This window comes from Labeo rohita, unplaced genomic scaffold (assembly GCF_022985175.1).
Source record: "Labeo rohita strain BAU-BD-2019 unplaced genomic scaffold, IGBB_LRoh.1.0 scaffold_1205, whole genome shotgun sequence".
Classification (NCBI taxonomy): domain Eukaryota; kingdom Metazoa; phylum Chordata; class Actinopteri; order Cypriniformes; family Cyprinidae; genus Labeo; species Labeo rohita.
Window position 1 is genome coordinate 1 of NW_026127346.1, and position 8,233 is coordinate 8,233.

The 8,233-nt window shown below is 35.9% G+C and overlaps 1 pseudogene; it reads right to left on the reverse strand.

The window, feature by feature from the left end:
- Window positions 1-1,376: 1,376 nt before the first annotated feature.
- LOC127157811 (major histocompatibility complex class I-related gene protein-like) lies at window positions 1,377-6,848 on the reverse strand (annotated as a pseudogene).
- Window positions 6,849-8,233: the final 1,385 nt, after the last annotated feature.

The following is an 8,233-nucleotide window of genomic DNA, read 5'->3' on the forward strand; positions in this document are numbered from 1 at the left end:
ATAGCGTTATAATGGAAATGGTACTTTAAAAACTTTTTGTGCACTTGGTTTTTGTGATATCAACTTTAAATTTGGAGCATCATTTGATTAAATATACGGCTCTGATTTTCTAGCAATTTTAGAGTCCAAATATTATTATTTTACAATTACAATTATTTTGTAAAACATTTTAAACATTTTCTGTAAAATAACAATGTGTTGTTCAGTACATTTGCTTCACAGTAAACGTATACTTCTAGAACTTTTGTAACACTTTAATTTTGAAGTGCTTAGTGTCATCATTAACATGTAAACTAAACATATATGTGACCCTGGAGCACAAAACCAGTCTTAAGTAGCACGGGTATATTTGTCGAAATAGCCAAAAATACATTGTATGGGACAAAACGACATTTTTCTTTTATGCCTAAAATCATTGGATATTAAGTAAAGATTGTGTTCCATGAATATATTTTGTAAATTTCCTACCGTAAATATATCAAAACTTAACTTTTGATTAGTGCACTGAATTAATCGCTAAGAACTTCATTTGGACAAATTTGAAGGCCATTTTCTCAGTATTTTCAAATAGCTGCATCTCGGGCAAATATTGTCCTATCCTATATTATATTATCCTAGGAAAGCCTATTTATTCAGCTTTCAGATGATGTAAAACAGGCAATGGTCACATATATGAAAAGCTTATTTAACATATTAATAAAACTAAACCAACACAGAGTTTAATATGCGGAAGTAGCTAAAGACTTTGCTGACAAAGAAATATTTCCATTAGGTTTGGCATTTTAACCTACATTATTTCTCAATGAAAAAATAAAATGCAAATGGGTCTACACGACTAATTTATTTTTTATAAAAATAACAATTTAATAAATTAATTAAATATTGTGTTATCAGTGTAATAACCTTACTAATAATGGAAACATTTATACATAATGTTTTAATAATGTAAAACTTCATATGCACTGATGTATCTTTTTATGGTACATAATAAATGTATTTAAAACATATTTTGAATTTAAGAGTGAGAAAACTTTGATAAAGGCAAGCAAATACAGATGATGAATGGAGAGAAAAGTTAGATCTGTTGTCTGATGTCTTATCTGACAGACAAAGCCTTCACACTGAAAGACAGGTACATTTTCAAAAACCCATTAAACCATAAAATCAAACATGAAAGATTATATTGTGAATATATATGTTATACTGAATCTAATGTGAGCATCTTTGGTAATCTTCAGAGTTTAGCATGTCAAACTTACATTTGATACTTTAGGCAATATATGAGCATTTGAAAATGAGCTGCATCAATACAGCAGATAAATATATAAAGCCTGTAAAAATAAATGATCAATGTAACAGTTGCATGAGATAAATGACATATTTTAGGTTTCTGATGTGTGAACATGTGCTTGATCTTGTTCAGCTCTTCTGGATCTGATTTCATAAACCAGAAGAATGACAATAGCCACAGCCACCAGAGCAGAGAGGACCAATCGGATCACAGCTTCAGTAGAACCACAACAGTGAACAGAGTCTGAGGAATAAAAACATTAAACTGAGATCAGCTCAGTCAATAAATGCTAACATCAAGAATATTTTAATTCTGAGCCTGAATGAACAGCAGAAGAGTACACTGGAGCTCTATAAATGTTTAATATAACTAGAGCTACGACCCCAGTGTTTCCCACTTTTCACAGTTTCAGTGTCTAACAGAGTGAAAGGTTTTTGCACTGACTTGTACCTAGACTCAAACCTCTTTGCACAAAAGTGTTGAAAATCATGTTCATATGCCAATAATGCATAACTGGAAATTCTTGCATTCCCAAATACACATTTAATTCACAGCACAAGCACTTTCAGCAGCATTTATATCTCCCTTAAACGTTACACAACAATCTCTTTAAAACATCAAGCATTTTAATCATTTCAGTTTTAGTTGTAATAATTAACCTCTAATATCTCAGCTGCTTATATAAAATATAAATAAAAGAGCATTTAAAAAGGCGTAAAAAACAACTATTAAATACCTACAGTTGTTACTCTTGATCTCGTTCTCAGTCAGAATCTTCTGGATGGTCTTTCCCATGTGCTCCACAACACAAACATACTGGTTCTTCTTCCACTCTTCAGGAGGAACATTGAGGGTAGAGGTCTTCTGGAAGGTCCCATCCTCATTTGGCAGTGTCCCTTCAACGTCCACATCCTCATCATGATCCTGTCCATTTCTTAACCAGGTAACAGTCGCTCTTTCTGGGTAAAAACCTGTGGCATGACACGACACCGGAGAGAAGGAATCCTTCTGTAACAGAGACACTTCAGGAGCTAAAAAAGGCAAAAGAGGAGGACCTTATTAATAGTAATAAAACATTTGTTAACTTCTAAAAGTAAATTTCTGAAAGACAAGCTACCTCTTCTCTCTGAATCTGCTTTCCTTAATATTAAGAAATTTTTTAACCATTGAACACAATCATGTTGGTAGTACTGTTTCAGAAAGTCAAGCTGGTTTGTGTTATTATTCCAGTTGACCATCGTTATTAATCCCTGCTGTACAGCTGTGATGTATCGGAGCTCCTTCAGATCTAGTAAGATGAAATCCTCTCCATCATAACCGTGCTGATCAAACCCATTTGAGTCTTCAGTCTCATCATCCCACCAACATCCATACATCCTCTGATATGTATGAACACCTGAAGAGGAAAAGTATGAATAAGATATTTTTTTTTTTTTTTTTTTTGTAAAACGTTATATTTGACATTTTAAAACTGTAGTATAAATTATTTTATTCCATTTGTCTTCCTGGTTCTGATTGAATACTGGAAAGCCGTTTAATGCACAGATATTTCCATTGGCCGTTCTGGCGCACTGCTTTAATTGATGCAAAAATGCACACACACACACACACAATGCACAGATATCTTTGTGGGGACTCTCCATAGTGCAATGGTTTGTAATCACCCTAACCCTACCCCTAAACCTAGACAGAAAACTTTCTGCACTTTTACTTTCTCAAAAAAACTCATTCTGTATGAATTATAAGCTTTTAACCCATGGGGACCTCAATTTAGGTCCCCATGGTGACACTAGTCCCCATGAGTCTGTGTGTATTCAGGTTTAGGTCACCACAAGGATATAAAAACTAGTCCACACATACACACACACACACACACACACTGTGTCAATTCTGTCAATAAACTCTTTCTCTCTCTCGCCTTTTCTTTCTGTCTCTTGGTCGATAATTAATTCAAATAAATGCTAAACTTCATTCAAGAAAATGTGATCTTATCGCACTATCAAATCTCTGTCTGATTTGAAGCAGGCAGAATGCTAGAGCTATAAGGTGCCGTAACTGACAAAAATAACTGTCATTTGTACAAATTCAGTAAAATATTGCGCTGCAAAAGGCAATACTAGTTTTAACTTTTCTATAACTTGAAAAATGACCATGGAATAAGCAGGACAATATCAGCTTTCCGTGAATTAAAGGATTTTAAATGCACTTCGCGGAGCCAACCATCCTCCGCGACGCGTCCGATTTAAAATCCTTGAATGCACACCAAACCGTTGATTAAACTTTACTTAACTCACCACCCGATTGATTGAATTGCTTCATTAGAAAACGAATGTTGATTTTGTTGGTCTGCTGTACTTGTTCTCTGAGCTCAGTGTATTTTTTAAAACGGTTTCCAGATGCAAACACCTTCATTCAGTCCTCTTTAGGAATCAGCTTCTTTATGTCACTGTCATAATAATCAATCTGTCGTCCATCCAGTGTAGTTACAGCGGAAAACTCTGGGATTCCTGCAACTGTCTGTCCATTTATTCCAGTGTATGTAGTCATGAAGGTGTGCAACTCTGAACAAAGACATAAAGCTCTCAAACACGGTTCAACACCACATTAAAATGATGGTTTGAGTCATTTAGTTTTTTTTCTTCTGATTTTAAATCAATACTTTTGCAGCTTCTTTAGCTTCTGCATCAGCAAAATTCACAGTATGAAAACGTTTTGATATAGCGTTATAATGGAAATGGTACTTTAAAAACTTTTTGTGCCCTTGGTTTTTGTGATATCAACTTTAAATTTGGAGCATCACTTGATTAAATATACGGCTGTGATTTCATAGCAATTTTAGAGTCCAAATATTATTATTTTACAATTACAATTATTTTGTAAAACATATTAAACATTTTCTGTAAAATAACAAGGTGTTCAGTACATTTGCTTCACAGTAAACATATACTTCTAGAACTTTTGTAACACTTTCATTTTGAAGTGCTTATAGAGTGTCATCATTAACATGTAAACTAAACATATATGTGACCCTGGAGCACAAAACCAGTCTTAAGTAGCACGGGTATATTTGTAGAAATAGCCAAAAATACATTGTATGGGTCAAAATGAGCATTTTGTCTTTTATGCCGAAAATCATTGGATATTACAGTGTTTCTGAATTGCTAAAACACTAAAATCCATTTGCAAAACCAAAGTTGCAAGTGTACAAACCACTTTATTGATTGAATCACACAGTTTGCAGAACTTTAAACACTTCTCATGTGGTTAGACACAACTAGCAAATCGGAATCAGTCTTTGTGCAAAACTGTAAACACATTGTCATTGACAAGGCACATGTAGCATTGTGGTGCACTTCAACTCAGAATGGCACAACACAGTCCCAAAAGTGAAACACAAGCAACACACTGTTGTCATCGGTAACACACAAGCACTCAAAATTTAACACACCTGTTTCAAATCAGTAATGTGTTGCACCTAATCAATAATCAGGATATAAAGCCATGTCAAATCCAAATGGCATGTGTGATTTTCACAGTGGAGGGCAGGAGAGAAGGAGGAAGTGGAAGTGGAAGTGGAAGTGGACAAGGACGACGACGACGACGAGGAGGAGGAGGAGGAAGAGACAGAGGAGGAAACAGAGGAGGAAGAGACAGAGGAGGAGGAGGAGGAAGAGACAGAGGAGACAGAGGAGGAAGAGACAGAGGAAACAGAGGAGGAAGAGACAGAGGAGGAGGAGGAGGAGACAGAGGAGACAGAGGAGGAAGAGACAGAGGAGGAGGAGGAAGAAGAAGAACCATCATTTCCAATGAAATTAGAGCAACAATCATACACCATGTTCTGGTTCATGGAATGAGTATGAGGGAAGCAGGACTACGTGTTCAACCAAATATAAGCAGGTTCTCTGTGGCCTCCATTGTCAGGACATTTCAACTGGATTCCATGGAGAGGCCTCATAGAGTACAAAAATAATTCTTGGATGAAGCTGGCTTCAATCTCACCAAGAGGATTTGAAAAGACTGGAGAAGGAGGGGTATGTTCTCACAACATTATTGGTCAACGTGCCATTGTAGAGTTGTCAGGGCAGCGTGGTGGCAATAAGTCTCAAACAAGTGACCATATGTGCTATATCAGCAGCTAATCATGTCCAGGGGTTATTCACCGCCATGTGGCTTTAGGGCCTTAAACACTGCCCATCTTATAACGTTTCTGTATGCTCTACTCAGGAAGCATTACTGAGACGTTGAAGAGGCAGAGGTGATGAGCAGGCAGATCTGGGACAATGTGAACTTTCACCGTGGTCCTAGAATCCGTGAGTGGTTTGAAAATAACCCACGTTTTATAAATGTGTGCCTCCCACCATACTCGCCCTTCCTTAATCCCACTGAAGAATTTTTTTCTGCATGGAGGTGGAAGGTCTATGACAGAAATCCTTATGCACAGGAAAATCTCATTCAGTCAATGGATGCAGCATGTGACGACATTGGAGTGGAAGCGATTCAAGGTTGGATTCGGCATGCTAAAGGATTCTTTCCCCGTTGTTTAGCAAGGGACAGGATTGCCTGTGACGTTGATGAGGTCCTGTGGCCTGACCATGCCCAGAGGCATGATGCTGAGGCAGAATGATTCCAAGACATTGCTTGCTATCGATCTGCTGCATTTTTTGTTTGTGACTACATTTATATGTGTGCAGGATTGTGCAAAAACTTCATAATAAATACATTTTTTCCCCTGCTCTGCCCTGAGTGCAGTGTTTTGCATTTATCTCTGTAGTGTGTAATGACTGCTGTGTAGTGTTTATGCATTAGCTGGATGTGTGTGTTATCTGAAAACAGTGTTTGGTTTTGGGTAAAGATAACATAGTTCTGAATCAATTGTTTGATATAGCAAGACAAGTCAAAGGTTTTGACAGTGTAGCTTAAGTTTGGTGATTTGTGTTTAAGGTTTTGAGAAAGTGAGAGAAACATTCAAAAAATGTGTTTTAGCAATTCAGAAATACTGTAAGTAAAGATCGTGTTCCATGAATATATTTTGTAAATTTCCTACTGTAAATATATCAAAACTTAACTTTTGATTAGTGCATTGAATGAATCACTAATAACTTCATTTGGACAAATTTAAAGGCCATTTACTCAGTATTTTGATTTTTTTGCACCCTCAGATTCTATATTTTCAAATAGCTGCATCTCGGGCAAATATTGTCCTATCCTATATTATAATCTCCTAGGAAAGCCTATTTATTAAGCTTTCAGATGATGTAAAACGGGCAACGGTCACATATATGAAAAAAAGCTTATTTAACATATTAATAAAACTAAACCAACACAGATTTTAATATGCGGAAGTAGCTAAAGACTTTGCTGACAAAGAAATCTTTCCGTTTTAATGTCAGCTTCTATATCTAGAGAATTTAACCTTTAAATTATGTTATGAAATGAATCTCACCTGAGTAAACAAAAGGTAGGTAGATGAAGAAAATGATGAACGTCATTATGGACAAAATCCATGCATTTGACTCTTAAATAACTGTAGTCGTCAAAGAGCGCTGCAAAAACTCCAGACTTCACCACAATTGAAAGAAGAAGTGGTTACATAAGGAAGTTTCAGAACATAGTCTTTTACTTACAAGTTGATGTTGATTCACTCAGTAAGGTTTATTATCATTATTATTATTATTATTATTATTTATGAAAACACTTTATTTTGATAGCCCACTTTAGACATACTAGCTCTAAGTAACTTTGCAACTTCCCCAGTCATTGATAGTTGCAAATGAATAAATGTCACAATCTTATATCACTTTTTCTTTACATCATTGAAGCGTTAAATGTAGAAATACAAAAGCAGAAACAATACTTGTCCACAACAGTGTCCTCATACACAGAAATTGGCCTACTCACACCAAACCCAGCAAGACCATCTTGGTCAACCAAGAAAGACCATGCTGGTCAACCAGGCTCCATTTTTCTTGCTACTCCACTAACTAGTGAAAGTGACAGCATATTGTCAAGTATGGTGACCCATACTCAAAATGAGCAATTGGGAGTTTGGTGCCTTGCTCAAGGGCACTTCAGTCATGGTATTGAAGGTGGAAAGAGCACTGTTCATTCACAATCTCCACCTTTAATTCCTGCTCGTGTGGGAATCATGCAACGGCCTTTGGGTTACAAGCCCGACTCTCTAACCGCCAACTAACCTGTCTAAACCAGCCTAGACCAAGTGGAATTTCAAGGTCTGTTACGATGATGCATCTACACAACATACTTACCATTAATTCTGTTACAAACATTGAAATAATCAGAGAAGTAAGGGGATAGTTTATAGTTTGTAAAGCTGGTTTCATTGGTAGTGTAAGAGGGGCTGTGACTCATCAGAGTAATCTCCAGTCTCTTGTAAATAGGTCCACGTGAGTAATGGCAGACACACACCAAAAATATGAACTTGTTTCTGACTTTCATTTGTCAGCGCTCTTGCTGTTACGAACACATTGCGTTGCTGCTTTGTACACCCACACGCTACGCATGTTTGACCCCCGCATCCCCAAAACCTACGCATACGTCATTGTGTCAAATCCTAATAACAATAACAAAATTAACTCACTTTATATAGACAAAATAACCATACAAAAATAAATCTCACAGAAACATTTGGATTTGTGCTGAATGAGAGAAGTAGGCATTACCCTAAATTTATTTATTTTTTTGGATCAACATTTTTGTAGCCTAAATGCATAACATTAACTTTTGAGAATTTGTTATGGAGAGAAGGAAACTAATGTTTGTAAACATTTTGCTTCTCTGGCATTTTAACCTACATTATTTCTCAATGAAAAAATAAAATGCAACATGAGTCTATGCAACTTATTTATTTTTTTATTTATTTTTTTATAAAAATAACAATCTAATAAATTAATTAAATGCTGTTTTATCAGTGTAATAACCTTA